This window comes from Pelophylax lessonae (genome assembly GCF_965119305.1).
Source record: "Pelophylax lessonae genome assembly, chromosome: 8".
Taxonomy (NCBI): domain Eukaryota; kingdom Metazoa; phylum Chordata; class Amphibia; order Anura; family Ranidae; genus Pelophylax; species Pelophylax lessonae.
The window spans coordinates 196,105,966-196,122,700 of NC_138775.1; the positions used below are offsets into that span (position 1 = coordinate 196,105,966).

A 16,735-nucleotide genomic window follows, 5' to 3' on the forward strand; every position below is an offset into this window, starting at 1 on the left:
TGGCCTTGTTGGAAGATATTGAGGAACTTGGTGTGACGGTGAACTCTGGTAAGGATGCTGTGGTGTAGGAACCAGTGGGGCAATCTGATAGGGCGGTAGTTGGGCCGGATAGACAGCCCCAGAGGAATAGCTCGACTCCATTCGCCTTTCCATTTGTGTCAATTTTTCGTGCATAGCACTCAGGGAGCTTTGCAGGTCTTGTACCACTTTAACTAGGACCTCTTCCTTCCCCACAACCCCAAAGGGTGTGGCGGTCTGGGTCTGTATCACTCCGGAGGCATAACTTTCTTCTTTACTGCGTGCCACAGCCTCCGCCAATATTTGCCGAAAGTTCAGAGTAGGGTCCACCCTAACTCGCTCCTGCAGAACCTGTCTCAGGGGAGAGCTGAAGAGTCCCAGAGTAAACTGTTCCGCAATATTCGGTCGGCAGATCCCATGCCAGATACTCCGTCTGCCTCCTTTTTCTGTACCTCAGCCAATACTTCTTGTAGAGCCATCGCATATTGTGAGACCCCTTCATTTTCTTGCTGAACCTGGTAGAAGAATTTCGCCCGGAGGTGGCCCGCACTAGCTGTTTCACCGTATATTTCTTCCAGAAATCGCACAATCTCTTGCAAGGTGCTGCGTGTGGCTTCTGATTGTAGAAACACATTCTTTCGGGCCTCACCCTCCAGGGCAGCCAAAGCAATTTCTACCTGTAACTCTGGGCTGACATTGTAAATTCTTGCAGCGCTCTGTAATTTTGTCACCCAGTCTGACAGTGACATGTTCTTGCCATCAAATTTTGGCAGCAAGTTAAACAGCATGCCCATAGGGAGGGCCCTTGCAGGGGTTCCACCATTGCCTGAGGTACTCACATTAGCATCATGCACATTCCCTTCAGCCGCCTCCATCTCTGTAACCGTACCCTGCTCGCAGCGCCACTTGTAGCGGTCAGAGGAGTAGGAGACCGCAATGCAGGATTCAAGTACGGTACAGCAGACAATGAGGCTGAAGCAAAAACCGGCTTTATTAACCAACAGAGTATAATGGCCGGAGAATAATGTTAACAGTAATAACAGATTACATAGGTTCACAGTACAGTTAACTGCAACGCGATACATAAAATGGCGCTCCCGCCAACGCACACCCAGAAATACAGGCTACTCTGCTATAGGATCCTATCTGATTCCCGCTAACCGGGACACGTTGCTGCAACGCTCTGACTACAGGAACCTGCTCTATGCCCTGCCACAGGTTAACACCGGTGCACACTCACAGTTCTGTAGGTACAGCTGCTTTATCTCAGTCTCTGATGGTGAATGCAGTCAGGTCTCTGGATCTGTCCCTTGCTGTCTGTAGCAGCAGTCTCTTAAGCACTGGTCCGGGTTTCTTTGCAGGTTATTTATCTTGTTCTGTCTCTTGGAGGTCACTGCAGTCTGGCCCCTTGCTCTGTAACGTGCTTGAGGTGTTCTGGGATCTTCTCTCCTTTCTTTCTCTGATTCTCAGCTGCAGTCTGTAGTACACAGTTCAGCTCTGTCTCCTCTGGCAAGATCCTGTTGCTCTGTCCCTGGATTATCCAGTCTATATGCCCTCTAAAGGCCACAGCATATAGTCCCTTTTCTCAGCTCAGCCATAGAGAGACCAACACCACACCCACACAGGAACTTCCTGCTCCTCTTCCTTTCCAGAAAGATCCCCTCTCTTAAAGCAACACAGTGGCATCTTGTGGCTGAAAGATGCATGACAGTCTGTGGGACTTTCTCCATAGAAGTACAGTGTAATGGAGTTTAGTCATTCAAGGGGCTGACCCCCTACACTCCAATGGTATGGGACTGCTTGGTCCAAGCATCACACAGTGCCTTCAGTAGCCGTGTGCCCTGTGGCCCACCCCATACCATCGGATTATCGGGTCAGCTCACAGAGGTGACGTCATTCTCTGGCTGCAACGTTCCGCTCCATCCCCATCGGCCTCCCCTCTGCCTGGACAGAGCCCTTCATGTGTCTGCAAGCGGACCGCTGGAACTCCCCCACGGTATGTTACACAGTCCACTGGGGTTAGCATTACAAGGAACAGGTTGTCCTTTTTCCCCCAGCACTCCCAGTTTTTTTGTGACAGCTGCAGGATTGGCTCCTATTCAGCTCCATCCACTCACCAGAACACTTGGCTTGTCTTAAAGGGTCAGTGAAGCAGACAGCACATGACAGGATTATTATTTTAACCGTTTCCCTTGTTCATCTTAATAAACATTTTTTGGACTTTATTTGCAATGGCATTAGTATTTTTTATCACAGCCGCAAGCGCCTCCTGGTGAGAGACTCTCTGTTGTGTGTTTTTTCCTGGCATCCTCGGTCCCGAGGTTGATCCTCTCTGGTAGCTATAGGCACATGATTATTACAAGAAACTGTCACTACACTTCTTGGCGCCTAGTCTCTTTTTTTGGGTTTTAGATACAGGAAGCAGCGGCTCTGCTCTCTACTGCAGCCACTGCTTCCTCCAGCAGTACCCGCATGACCAACATTACCCGCCAGAAGTGCCAGCAGTACCCACCAGCAGTAACCACCAGCATTACCAGCCAGAATTACCCACCAACACTACTCGCCAGCAGTACCCACCAGCAGTCTGCAAAATAAGTAGAAAAGGTACCAGCAGTCTGCAAAATAAGTGGAAAAGGTATGTGCATTAGCGTGTGTAAATTGTTGCAATATGTTTTTTAATAAGTAGTTGTGTTTGGTCGTAATAGGTCATGTCCTTGTTCATACATGTGTAGCCCCCCTACAGGTTTGTGCTAGGTAAATGTATAGTGGGCCTTGTCTGCCTAACAGCAGGGCCATGATTTCTTTTTGGTCAGGGTGTCATGGCTTCCAGGTGTCTGCTGAGAGGGGAGTCTCCCTGTGACGGATACGGGTATCAGACCCCTGGCCTTCTCATCCACCTCGTGACCAAATACCAAGCAATCTCACACCCTGCCGTCACTTGCGTAACAATGCCACTCTCAGCTGCACCCAGCACACAGATTGTCCAGCAGACAGAGCGATTGTCACCGGGTTAATTAAACGATTAACCCTTTCACTGCCACCACCGCTACGTTTTGAGCTTAGCGGACGCTCCTGATTTCACAAATATCAATTATGACTTTAGAATAACCGTCTGTAACACACACTGTCACCTGACAAGAATGTTTCAGATAGGTTAGCCTAAACAGTACAAATATCAATTATGACTTTAAAATAACTGTCTAACACACAATAGCGCTCTCCAGGAGGCAGATTAGTTGGGGTCAAGTTGCGTTCAAGAGCTTAGAGACAAAGTTTAACAGTTTTCAAAATAAGGTTTAATTATAGAAAGGTGAAAAATTGGTGCGAATAAAAATATTTACAGAAAAATGGGTTACAAAGAAATGGAGACACAATACAGCAATTAAGAAATAGGAGAATAAAAGAATGAAAATACTTGCATTAAAACGGTCCTGGTATTACCTTAAGTTTCAGAGTTGAACAGGTATGTTTGGTTCCCCTGGGGCGGTGTTATGCCGTCGATCTTAGCCAGAGAACTCAGAACTCTCTCAGTTCCTGTGTTTTTCTCTGACTCTCCAGGGGGTGTCACCAGAAGTACTTAGCCAATAGGCTCTGAGTCTTCTAAACTGCTACGGGACCTCCCCGTTTGACAGATTAATAAAAGCACTCATATCTTGAGAATTGAAACGGTTTACACGCTTGAGACCGATATCTTATGGTCCGGTTTGGAATGTCCTATCTTTAGACACTAAACATGGGGTATTTCGGACTAACCTCTGCCCTGTAAGGCCTCTGATCGCTAGCTTTTCTTTACTAGGCATGAGGGGGTTCATGTTTGGTATTAATTTGATCGGTATTTTATGGGGCACCCAAATATCTACTTTCTGTTAATATGTTATGTTCGGTTAAAAAGATATGAAGTTTCCTGGTCAACTGCGTCATTTTCCGAATGAGCTAATAGCCATATGCTGAGTTCAGATTACAAATTAACTCTTAGAGCATGAGGAGACTGAATGTCTGCTTGGTCAAAGCTTGTGTATAGTAAAGGTGTGAAAAATGTCAGCTTAGCAGGAACCTGGCATTCAGTGACCCAGGGGGTCATTACAGTGCCAAAAGGCTGGGGGGGGATGATGCTGGTAAGAATGAACATTTCCAACACTGTCAAATAAGCTCGTACCACAAGATGGATGCTTGCGACAGCGTTTGAACAAAATGGCGGCCTGACAAACTAGAGTGCCAACGCACAATATCATTACACTCCCCACTGGCTCTGTGAAAGGCTTCCACAGACTCTTTGTCTTTGGCAGGGGCAGAGTCCCAGGAGGGAGAAAACGGCTGTCTCTCCTCCTGTTAGAAAAGCGGATGTCTCTGGTGCTGAGGAGAAAGAAAAAAAAAAGAAAAAAAAAAGAAAAAAAAAAGAAAAAAAAAAGAAAAAAAAAAGAAAAAAAAAAGAAAAAAAAAAGAAAAAAAAAAGAAAAAAAAAAGAAAAAAAAAAGAAAAAAAAAAGAAAAAAAAAAAAGAGAAAAAAGAGAAAAAGAGAAAAAGAGAAAGAGATCCAGTCCCAGAAAAGCCTACAAAGGCCGTGAGTACTGCGGATTGCCCCTGGGGGTCTACCTAGTGTTAGAAGGGACCACTCCGGAGAAGGTTCTGGGATCCAAGTGTCAGCTAAGTGTAAAGGGGGTAATGGGGATGGGGTTTGGGACTTTAAATGAGGTTACAACGGACCGTTGTATCTCCATCCCTGTATTCAGAATCAAAAAAGGGTTGGGACTTTGAGTAAGACATGAGAATGAATCTGATTGCAAAGCATAAGAGTAAAGAGTATTATAAATATCAATTTATTAAAGTACAACAGGTGGTAACAATGTTGATTCATGTAAAAACACATAATGACAAGCATAAATGATACCAGTCTGACTAAGACATATCAGAAGTATACAATGTATCTAAAAATGAAATAGTCATATTGTAGACAGACACATAAAATAACCACATGGAGATGCATTCTGTTATGCTCTACGCATTTCGTGTTTCTACACTCCACACTCCTCAGGAGCAGAAGCAATCAATTTGTCTAGCAAGAAAAATAATAATAAATATGAATGTCAAAAAATGTGACAAGTGTCTAAAAATGTCATAGCCCAAGCGGGGCAATGTGTCATGATGGGTAAATAAACTTACAGGATGGTAGAAATGGTCGCAAAAAGGGACTTGTGGAGGAGGGCCTTGGAGACCGTCTAACCCGGTAACTGAGGGAGCAATGCCATGCGCATGTGGGGTGAGAGGGCAGAGGTGTAAAAGAGGAAACGTCTCATAAAGAGGGAAAGCCACAGCCTCAGCTAGAAGTCCAATATGGTTCCTACAAATATATAATAAAGTAAATATATATGATAAAGTAAGTATGTTCATATAATGTTGAGTAGAAATGGCCTTGCGGTTCGCCCGGCGGTCGGTTCGCGGCGAATTTTGCTTGTTCGCTACCCGCCAAATTTGGAACACATGGCGTCGTTCGCGGCGGCCATATTTGTTTACATTGGGGAAAACTTTGACCCGTGACACAGCCGTCAGGTGGAACGAGAGTTGAAACAGCCAATTGAAACATTCTAGCACATGGACAGTCCCCCTACCCTAAAAATAGACCCGATCTGGCGGCCATTTCACAATCTGCTTTCTGCCAGTGTAGGGAGAGGTCTGCTGTGCTCGTCAGGGAGAGTTTGCTAGACACATATAGCATTGTGAAGATCCACAAAAGTCCTTTCCAGGGCTGGTATTTTTCGGTATAGGTCTACTAGTATCTTTTGAGCTTAGGGGCAGGTATCCAGTGGTTGCTTTGTGGGTAGTTAAGAGATCGGCTGCAGTCACAAACCGCTCTGTTAATGTCCACAAAAGTCCTTTCCAGGGCTTGTATTTTGGTATAGGTCTAGTATCTTTTGAGCTTAGGGAGAGGTATCCTGTGGTTGCTTTAGGGGCAGTTAGAGATCGGCTGCAGTCACACATAAATCTCTTTGTCAATGTCCACAAAAGTCATTTAAAATGCTCCATGTCGTTTTAGGGTCTATTACAGTCTCTTTACTATAGGGCCAGGTATCCTGTGGTTGCTTTAGGGGCAGTTAGAGATCGGCTGCAGTCACACACAAATTGCTCTGTTAATGTCCACAAAAGTCATGTAAAGGGCTGCAAATTTTTTGGTATGGCTTGGTATTGAACTGATGTGCTACACCAATGCTCCCCCCCAATACCACATATTGAAGTGGGGTGTTCTCTGAGTAAACTTTTTCAAGTGTATTTGTGTCATGCAACAATATTGCCTAGTTTGCTGAGTGAAGTCTGGTACACACAGCGCCTAACTCACTGGCCAATTTTTTTAACTGGTGTGCTACACCAATGCTCCCCCCCCCCCCAATGCCACATATTAAAGTGGGGTGTTATTTAACAGTATACATTTCTAAGAATGTATTTTAGTCCTGCAAAAATTTGGCCTCTCGCTGTGTAAACAGTGCTACACACAGTGACAACAGTTACTGGCCAATTATTTGTAGAACTGGTGTAATAAACCTGTGCCCCCCCCCCTCCCCCAATGCCACATATTGAATTGAGGTGGTTTTTAACAGTATACTTTTCTAAGATTGTATTTTAGTCCTGCAAACATTTGGCCTCTTTTGCTGTGTTCACTCTGCTACACACAGTGACAACACAGGGCCAATTATTTGTAGAACTGGCAGACTGACGGACTGGCAGATGGGGAGGAGAGGCAGGCAGAACTTGCATTGCAGAAGAGGTAGAAAGCAGACTGCAAATGTATCAGGAGCGAGCCATCAACCATGTACAGTCACATCTGGCGCTCCCAGGATGCCGGCACATGACTCCGCAGTGTGGGCTTTTATTAATGTGTCCGTTGCTGACACCAGTGTTGCCATCTGCAGCCTTTGCAGTCAACGCATAAGTCGTGGTAAGCCCAACACTCACCTAGGGACAACCGCCTTAAGAAGGCACCTGAAATCCCATCACCAAGCCCAGTGGGAGCAAAACTGTCAGAACCCACAAAGCCACACTCCATGCATTCACTGTCCAGCCTCTTCTCCTCCCCCTTCTTCTCCTGTCTCCTTACAGTTGTCCAACACTCCACCTTCCATGATGCCGTTGTCACGTTTTTCTGGAAAAAGGCAGGCTTCTGTGGCTCGAATGTTGGAGCGTAAAAAAAAAAAAAGGTGTCAGTTCAACCCATGTGAGCTCATGTTTGCGGCCTAAACAGCCCGCCACCTACTTGTGTATACTGTGAACGCCTACTGTACCTCTAGCCATCATATACTATGTTCTTTGCTGTCAGTTCAACCCGTGTGAGCTCATGTTTGCGGCCTAACCCGCCAGTCACCAACTTGTGTATACAGTGAACGGCTACTGTACCTCTAGCCATCATATACTACGTTCTTTGCTGTCAGTTCAACCCATGTGAGCTCATGTTTGTGGCCTAAACAGCCCGCCACCAACTTGTGTATACAGTGGACGCCTACTGTACCTCTAGCAATCATATACTACGTTCTTTGCTGTCAGTTCAAACCATGTTAATTTTGGGAGCCTGAGTATACTTTTACAAGTGTATTTGTGACCTGCAACAATATTGCCTCTTTTTCTGAGTGAAGTCTGATACACACAGTTCCAAACTCACTGGCCAATTTTTTGAACAACTGGTGTGATAGACCAGTGACCCCCCCAATAGCACATATTGAAGTGGGGTGTTATTTAACAGTATACTTTTCTAAGATTGTATTTTAGTCCTGAAAAAATTTGGCCTCTTTTGCTGTGTTAACTGTGCTACACACATTGACAACAGATACTGGCCAATTATTTGTAGAACTGGTGTGATAAACCTGTGGCCCCCCAATACCACAGATTGACGTGGGGTGTTATCTACACAGACACATGGTCTAGCAAACACGGGCAGGGAAGGTATATCACTTTTACTGCCCACTGGGTGAATCTTCTGACGGCCGTTAAGCATGCAACCCGTGGCACCCGTGTAGATTTAGTTGTACCGCCATGGATTGCAAGCAGGCCTGCCTCTTCTCCTCCTCCATTCTCCCTCTCCTCCTCGGCTGACTACTACTCTTCCGCTGCTACCGTCCCTTCTCCTGCGCCGCCCAAGATCCCCAGAACCTATTCCACATACCAGGTGAGACATTGCCATGCTTTGATGTGTCTGTCGTGCCTGGAAGCCAAGAGCCACACTGGTCCTGCACTCCTTTCAGCTTTGCATTCACAGGCAGATCAGTGGCTGACACCGCTGAATTTGTCAGTTGGTAAAGTGGTTTGCAACAACGGTGCCAATCTGCTGAGCGTTCTGAAACAGGGCAAAAATAACACACGTGCCATTCATGGCACACATCCTGAACTTGGTGGTGCAGCGATTCGTTGCCAAATACCCTGGGGTCCAGGACGTCTTGCGGCAGGCCAGGAAAATCTCAAGCCATTTCCGAAGATCTTAAACAGCCATGGCTCGCCTTGCCGAGATTCAGCGGCGACACAACCTGCCCCTCAGGCGTCTTATTTGTGACTGCCCGACGCGATGGAACTCAACGTTGCATATGCTCGATAGGCTGCTCCAGCAGAAACGTGCAGTTAATGACTACCTGTTCGAACTCGGCGGCAGGACAGGTTCTGAGGAGCTTGGGTTTTTTTCACCTCGCCAGGGGCTGCTCATGCGGGACGCATGCAGACTTCTGCGGCCATTCAATGAGATCACCAAACTGGTCAGTCACGGCCAGGGCGCCATAAGTGACATCATACCTTACGCCTTATTTCTGGAGCGTGCATTGCGTCGTGTCATTGATCAAGCCATCGAGGAGCAGGAGCACGAAGATCAGGAAGTCGCAACGTTGGATGAATTCCCAGGGGGTGCTACTCCATCAGAGACAAATCAACAGCAGGAGTCTGAAGAGGAGTCAGAGGAGGAGGATGGTGCTGGGGGGGGGGGGGGTGAGGAGGAGCAAGAAGATGCTGTAAACCTTTCTGGGATCCCTGGTGTTATCCGTGGATGGGGGGGGAGGGGGGAGGGGGAAAGGAGAACGAGGACTACATTATCCTGGATGATGAGCTGGAAGCAGGCCGCTATACCGCTTCCAGTTTAGTGGGAATGGGGGCCTACATGCTGCAGTGTTTTAAGGGGGACCCCCCGTATAAAAACCGCATAAAGGCCAAGGACCAGTACTGGGTGGCAACATACTTAGACCAGTGGCGGCCCGTGCATAAGGAGCGCCAGGGCGCCGCCCCCCTACCCCTAAAAAAAAAAAAAAAAAAAAAAAAAAAAAAAAAAAAAAAAAAAATTACAAAAAGAACAAATAAAGTTGTGAAAAAAAATAATTGTGTTCGCCGGCCTATGTGGTGGCACTGGTGGCTATGGGAGATGGGAGGGGGGGGGGTTTACGTCCCAGAAGAGGCGCCGATTGGCTGCCTTCTGGGGGCGTAACCTGGGCGCAAGTCATTGCGCTAGGACACCCCCACTTTTCTGATATCCTGGCTGTGATTGGTCCAGTCTACAGCCTGGACCAATCATCATCCAGGACATCCCATGGCCCCATACTGACCCCGCTGACGTCGCGTGCGTCAGTCACGCTGCCGCACCGAGTCCGACTGCAGTGGACAGGCGGTAACGGCGGGAGACGGGAGTGACGGCGGCATCGGCAGAGAGCGGAGAGGAGACCGACGTCACTGGACCGGAATCAGATCCATCCGTCCAGACCAGGCACAGGCAGTCACCAGGCCCCGCAGCGTCTCGGAGGTCATCTAGAATTCCAGTCTGGAAGAGAGAGACACCACACCAGTGCACCACTCGAGTCACGAACAGTCAGTCACCACCGGTAAGTGCTGCAAGTCACTGCATTGATGGGGACATGCTGGTCACTGCCTTGATGGGGACATGCTGGTCACTGCCTTGATGGGGGGCACGCTGTGGTAACTCTAAATTAAATGGGGGCACGCTGTGGTAACTCTAAATTAAATGGGGGCACGCTGTGGTAACTCTACATTAAATGGGGGCACGCTGTGGTAACTCTACATTAAATGGGGGCACGCTGTAGTAACTCTACATTAAATGGGGGCACGCTGTGGTAACTCTACATTAAATGGGGGCACGCTGTGGTAACTCTACATTAAATGGGGGCACGCTGTAGTAACTCTACATTAAATGGGGGCACGCTGTAGTAACTCTACATTAAATGGGGGCACGCTGTAGTAACTCTACATTAAATGGGGGCACGCTGTAGTAACTCTGCATTGAATGGGGGCACGCTGTAGTAACTCTGCATTGAATGGGGGCACGCTGTAGTAACTCTGCATTGAATGGGGGCACGCTGTAGTAACTCTGCATTGAATGGGGGCACGCTGTAGTAACTCTGCATTGAATGGGGGCACGCTGTAGTAACTCTGCATTGAATGGGGGCACGCTGTTGTAACTCTGCATTGAATGGGGGCACGCTGTTGTAACTCTGCATTGAAGGGGGGGGGAACACTATACTTTGATTACTGAAGGCCCCTTTCGCACTTTTGTGACCTCAAAGTCACACAATTTTTTGCCACGTTTTTTGCCACAAAGCAATGCCTATTCAATTTTTTCTGTTTGCGCCCCCCCCCCCCCAAAACTTTTGAACACCAGCCGCCACTGACTTAGACCCCCGGTACAAACACAAAATGGCGGAAATGTTACCACAATCACAGAGGGCAGTCAGAATGCAGCACTTCCAGGCCTTGCTGAGGGATATGCTGCATTCTGCTTTTCCGTGCGCTGGCAGAGGAATGTCCAGTCCCAGAGAGACAGTTGCGGGTAGCAATCCAACAGCGCCTGCAAGAAGAGGGCGGTTGGAAGATGTTTTGGTCATTTCAGATAGGAGATCCTTCTTTCGGCCGAACCATCGACAGCTGTACTCCGGATCCAGCATGAGGGAACGCCTAGACCGACAGGTGTCCGACTACATCGGGTTAACGGCCGATGTGGACGCTCTGAGGAGTGATGAACCCCTGGACTACTGGGTGGGCAGGCTTGACCTCTGGCCAGAGCTTGCACAATTTGCAATGGAAATGTTGGCTTGCCCCCCGTCCAGTGTCCTGTCCGAAAGGACGTTCAGTGCAGCAGGGGGTTCGTGACCGATAAGCGCACTCGCCTAGCTCATGACAGTGTAGACTACCTCACATTTATAAAAATGAATGAGGCATGGATCTCTGAGGAATTTCATGTTCAGGTTTCATCGAAATTCCTCCACCCACAACAATTCCTGGTCCTTGGCTTCGCTACATACAGCGGCATAAAAGGCATTTCATGTCCATTGAATGGCAAATTTTAGGGGACTTTCAGGGCCGACAACAATAGCGGCTGGTGCTCAAAATTTTTGGGGGGGCACAAAAAGAAAAATGTAATAGGTATTGCTTCGCGGCAAAAAACGCGGTAAAAAAAATTGCGTGACTTTGAGGTCATGGTACAGGCATGGCACAGGTGATGGTACAGGCATGGCACAGGTATGGCACAGGTGATGGTACAGGCAAGGCACAGGTCGGCTTCAATCACTTACCTGCTCTCCTGGGCTGCCTGCGAGGCGTCCACGGCGCTGCTCCTCTCCTCTCGTCCTCTTCTTCTGTCAGCGGCGGGATTCCGGGAACCGTCCACAGCGCTGCTCCTCTCGTCCTCTTCGGTCTTCTTTGACGGTGGCCGGCTCTCTGGGTCTTCCGATCTGTCCGGCGGGAAGGAGATCGGGCGGTGACGGTGCGTGACTGACGCACGCACTGGCACCGCCCCCATTGCGATGTCAGCGGGGTCAGAAATCGGATGTCCTGGATGAAAACTACCTTCTATGAGGAGGGGGAGCGGACAGGCCGCCTGCAGTCACGCATTGTGGGAGTGCGCCCCTCAGCCCCCCCCCCCATTGGTGCCCTCAAGTTGTTGGGTGGTCGGATAGCCAACACACCTGAAACCATTATGTCTGAACTGGTGCGCTTTTATTCCGATTTGTATTCCTCTAGGGTGTCTTATGCACCGGCAGACGTTCGGCGGTATTTGGATGCAATCTCCCTCCCGCGGCTGACGGAGCGTCAGTGTGCAGATCTGGAGGCTCCCGTCACTGTGGATGAGCTGAGAGAGGCGGCTGCTCTCTTCCCGAGTTCTAAGGCTCCCGGTGATGATGGCCTCCCGGTCGAAATCTATCAGCAATATTCTGAGGTGCTTGCTCCTGAGCTGCTGAAGGTCTTCAATGCGGCTAGGGAGGCGGGCGCTCTGCCAGACTCCATGACCAGGGCTAGTATTGTCTTACTGCTTAAGCCGGGTAAACCTGCATCAGACCCGGGCTCCTATAGGCCCATTTCTCTACTCCAGACTGATGTGAAAATACTGTCAAAGGTTTTAGCTAGGAGGGTTAATACTATTATTGCACATGTTGTCCATGAGGATCAGGCGGGCTTTATGCCCAATAGGTCCACTGCGATTAATCTTCGCCGTCTGTATGTAGCCATGCAGACACCGGCGGATAATGAGGGGGATAGGGTGCTGTTATCGCTGGACGCCAACAAAGCTTTCGACAGCGTAGAATGGGACTACTTATGGGCAGTGTTGGAAAAGTTTGGGTTTGGCCCTATATTTATCTCCTGGGTGAGATTGCTTTACTATCATCCGCAGGCTTCCATTAGGGAGGGTGGCAGGATATCGGAGCACTTCTGTCTGGGGAGAGGCACTAGGCAGGGATGCCCACTGTCCCCGCTTCTACTCGCACTGGCTATCGAGCCGCTGGCGGCTACCATTAGAAATCAGGACTCCATAGTTGGGTTTCACTATGGCCCCCTTCAGGAGAAGATTCTGCTATATGCGGATGATATGCTCCTGATGCTTGGGGACACTGGTGCCTCTTTACAAGCCACTATGGCCACCATACAGGATTTTGGCTGATACTCTGGCCTCACTATCAATTGGTCCAAGTCGGCCTTGTTGCCGCTGGATAAACCTGGGGATCCTCTCCTGGGAACGCTCTGTCCAGTACCTGTGGTAACTAGTTTTAAATACTTGGGGATAGTGGTTTCCGCAGATCTGCTTCAATATTGTCATCTAATACTCCTGGCTCGGTTTTGCGACAATTAAGGTCTGGAACAAGCTGTGGTTATCGGTTGCCGGCAGGGTGAACCTGATAAAGATGGTTCTGATGCCACAACTCCTGTACTTCTTACACAACTCCCCCGTAGTCATTACGCTGAAAATCTTCCGGGTAGTCAATACGTTGTTTAGGTCCCTTATCTGGCAAGGGCGGGCGGCCCGGATCCGGATTGAGCAATTGCAGAAACCCAGGGACATGGGGGGCCTTTCTCTCCCCAATCCTTGGATTTATTATCTAGCCTCTCAGCTGCAGCACTTGGTTGGGGCTGTGGCTGGAACGGGGGGTGGCCCTGCTCTGACACTGATGGGGCATTTCACAGGTGCCCACGGCATTCCTGAGGGGTTGGAGGCTCAACTCTTTGCTAAATCTAACAAACTCCACCCTACCTATAGACTTCTTCAGAAAGTCTGGGATAAGGCCAGACAGTTACAACAGGTTACCGGCTACACTTCTTATAGTCCCATATGGCATAATCGCACATACCCTGAGCTGGACAAGCTGGATCAGGCTGGAAGGTGGCTGCAGTTTGGGGTTTCTCACATTAAACACATTCTGCTCAATGGGGCGCTCATACCCTTTGAGCAACTGCAACTTCGGTTCTCCTTGCCAAATACTATGAAGTTCTATTCCCTGCCAACTTCAGCATGCATTCCGGGCACAGCCTTCCTTGTCCCACTCCAGCTTGTCCTCCACACCGGTATTTTTCCTTATGGAGCAGTATACTTCTACTAAGGGTTTTATATCAGCCTGCTATGCAGCCTTATTGGCTTTATATCTGGACAGATATCCCTGTAAGGCGTGTGACCAGTGGGGCGGGGATGTGGGGGAGATACCTGCTGAGCAGTGGGAGGATGCCTTGGAGTCAGTTAAAAAGTGCTCGCTTAATGTTTCCCATCAGGTGTCCCAGCTGTATATCCTTCTACGGGTACATCATACCCCGGCGAAGCTGTTTGCTATGGGTATCCGATCGGACAATATGTGCGATAGATGTGAGAGAGAGGTGGGGGACCTAATACACCCGTTATGGAGATGCCCAAAATTGCATCGGTACTGGACCTCAGTGACCTCCACTATTAACAGAGTTCTGGGCTTGGCGATCCCTGTGGATCCCAAGCACTGCCTCTTGGGTATATTGGATCACATTATAGATGATAGATATTTGCGAGAGGCGGCTGCGCGAGCTCTGTTTCAGGCTCGACTGCTTATTCTCCGACATTGGGTTGATCGGGATCCTCCTACATATTGGATATGGCTGGAGCGGCTGGGCGCCACCCTTCGCATGGAAAAGTTTATTTACCTGCATAGAGGTGCCCCGGCTAAGTTCCAGAAAATCTGGGGAGTCTGGCTGAGTTCTCCGGGGATGGCTCCTACCAACCTGGTCCTCGACCGTCTGCTGCTTTAGGTGATTGGGGGGGGGGCCTCTGGTGGTATGTGTTGAGAGAGCTGCTTTGATTTTGATGCATGACTTTTTTTTTGCTACGATTTTTTTGGTTCAGGCTGCTCTCTGATTTCTGCTGTATACTGGTTCTGTGGCTGAGATCTGTAACACATTATGTGCCTTATCTTGTGGCTGTTTTTACTTGTTTCTTCTGTTGCACTGTTTGTATTTGCCTGCGATTTCTCAATAATTTTTTTTTTCTTGATTTAAAAAAAAAAAAAAAAAAGAAGGAGCAACAGGCATTTGGCGCCAAACTCCCCCATATATGAATGCAGGTGACAAAATCAGCGTGCCGGTGATGCGGCATGGAAGTGTAAAGAAAGGGGGTGCCTGGTCCGAGGACCCTGACGTATTAGAGGGGGTTCCTAGGTTGAGGACCCTGAAGTGTAGAGGGGGCACCTGCAGTGGGCCCTGAAGTGTTAGTGCACAGTGTAGAGTGTGCTAGTGGAGAGTTGCAGCAGTACAGGAATTTACAAAGAGCTACCTCAAGCTAGCGCAAGGCTGGAGGGAGCTGTTCAGTGACTTAAGCAAAGCAGTGTCAGAAGTCAAGTATTCTTCAGTCCTGGATCTTCTGGACTAAAGTCGAGGTTCCAGCACAGTTTTCAGCATAACCACTTGCCAGCCGCCGCACGACTACATACTGCGGCGGTCAGCCCCTCCTGGGCAAAGTGACGTACCAGTACGTCGCTCGCCCACGAGCTTCTAGGGGGCGAGCGCACACCACCGGATGGCGCGCCCCCGCTCGTTCCCTGACATACCCACGCGCATGACCGGCGTCTCCGATGTCCCCCGGCCATTCGCTGGAGAGGGAGAAAGGCAGACGGCTGATGTAAACACAGCTGTCTGTCATTCTCCCTTAGATCATGACAGAGGCTATGCGATCCTGCCATGTAGGATTGTATGTGTTATGATCCAACAAGCCACGCCCCTTGACAGTTAGAATCACACTCCTAGGGACACACTTAACCCCTTGATCACCAATAAAATCAACCCTTTCCCTGCCAGTGTCATTTTTACAGTAACAGTGCATATGTATAGCACTGACTACTGTAGTAATGTCACTGGTACCCCCAAAAGTGTCAAAAACATCAGTCAGTCAAGGGTCCGATCTGTCTGCCGCAATCCCGCAAAAAAAAAAAAAAAAAATCATATTATATTATATTATATATATATATATATATATATATATATATATATATATATATATATATATATATATATATATATATATATATATATATATATATATATATATATATATATATATATATATAAAAAAAAAAAATCACACATATACACACACATACTTTTTTTTTTTTTAACTTTTTGCGCTATAAACAAAAAAAGAGCGAAAAGTTTGAAAAAAACAACAATATTTTTCACTTTTTTTTTTTTTTTTTTTAATGAAATTCTCAAAAAAAAAATAAAAATGTAAAAAAAAAAATCTAAAACTTTTAACATTTTAGGCCAATTTGTTTTTCTGATACATTTTTTTTTTTTTTTTTTTTACCAAAAATATCGCAATAAGCATATTTTGATTGGTTTGCGCAAAAGTTGCGTTTACTAACTACGGGAAAAATTTCTGTAATTTTTATTTTATTTTTTCTTAACTAGCAATGGCTGCTAGCTATATATATATATATATATATATATATATATATATATATATATATATATATATATATATATATATATATATATATATATATATATATATATATATATATATATAAGCCATTACTAGCTAAGAAAAAAAAAACAATAAAAATTACATACATTTTTCCCGTAGTTAGTAAACGCAATAACTTTTGCGCAAACCAATCAAAATATTTTTTTTTTACCAAAAATATGTAGCAGAAAAACAAATTGGCCTAAAATGTTAAGTTTTAGATTTTTACATTTTTTTTTTTTTTGGAGAATTTCATAAAAAAAAAAAAAAAAAAAAAAAAGTGAAAAATAGTTATTTTTTCAAAATTTTTGCTTTTTTTTTTTTGTTTATAGTGCAAAAAGTAAAAAACGCACAGGTGATCAAATACCACCAAAAGAAAGCTCTGTTTGTAGGGGAAAAAAAAAAAAGGACGTCTATTTCATTTGGATACAGCGTCACACGACCGCGCAATTGTCCGTTAAAGTCACGCAGTGCCGAATCGCAAACTAGGCCCTGGTCTTTGAGCAG

General features: G+C 47.0%; 1 long non-coding RNA gene across 1 annotated transcript in view; it reads right to left on the bottom strand.

Moving 5' to 3' along the window:
* LOC309561492 overlaps window positions 1-16,735 on the bottom strand; it is a 465,013-nt gene that overhangs the window by 187 nt on the left and 448,091 nt on the right. The gene's annotated exons all lie outside the window — the stretch shown is intronic.